The sequence below is a fragment of the Meleagris gallopavo genome, chromosome 5 (assembly GCF_000146605.3).
Source record: "Meleagris gallopavo isolate NT-WF06-2002-E0010 breed Aviagen turkey brand Nicholas breeding stock chromosome 5, Turkey_5.1, whole genome shotgun sequence".
Classification (NCBI taxonomy): Eukaryota; Metazoa; Chordata; class Aves; order Galliformes; family Phasianidae; genus Meleagris; species Meleagris gallopavo.
The window spans coordinates 20389024-20389446 of record NC_015015.2 but is presented as its reverse complement, the minus strand read 5'-3'; the positions used below and the strand labels follow the sequence as shown (position 1 = coordinate 20389446).

The following is a 423-nucleotide window of genomic DNA, read 5'->3' as shown; positions in this document are numbered from 1 at the left end:
AAGGGGAAAAAAAAAAAAAATGGCCATATGCACATGTATTCCATAAGTTGTTATTGGAATAATTTCACAACGGCTATTAATTAAAAGGCAGTTCCAAATATGAACTTATTGAGATTTTACTTCAATATTGGTGTTAAGAGAGTGGTTTGTAATATTTTGTAACATTTTTTGTAGTATTTGTAATATTTTTCAGTGAGGCTATTTGGTGGTTCTTGCTCTAAGCATGCACGCTCAGTGTAATGTGTGAGTTCATTGTCCCAGGCAGGCTTATTAGATAAGAGAAAATTTGTTTCCAGAACAGAGAGTGTGACGTTGTTTAATTGTACAAAAATAATACACCCAGACATGTGAATTATCATTTGAGAACCTCATTCTTTGTCTGAGCTTGAAGGAGGGGGTAGCTATTTTTAAAATTTATTGGCA

The 423-nt window shown here is 33.1% G+C and overlaps 1 protein-coding gene across 1 annotated transcript in view; it reads left to right on the top strand.

Annotated features, from left to right (window-relative positions):
* Nucleotides 1-423, top strand: part of LOC104911085 (synaptotagmin-5-like) — a 16343-nt gene that overhangs the window by 12969 nt on the left and 2951 nt on the right. The window lies entirely within an intron of this gene.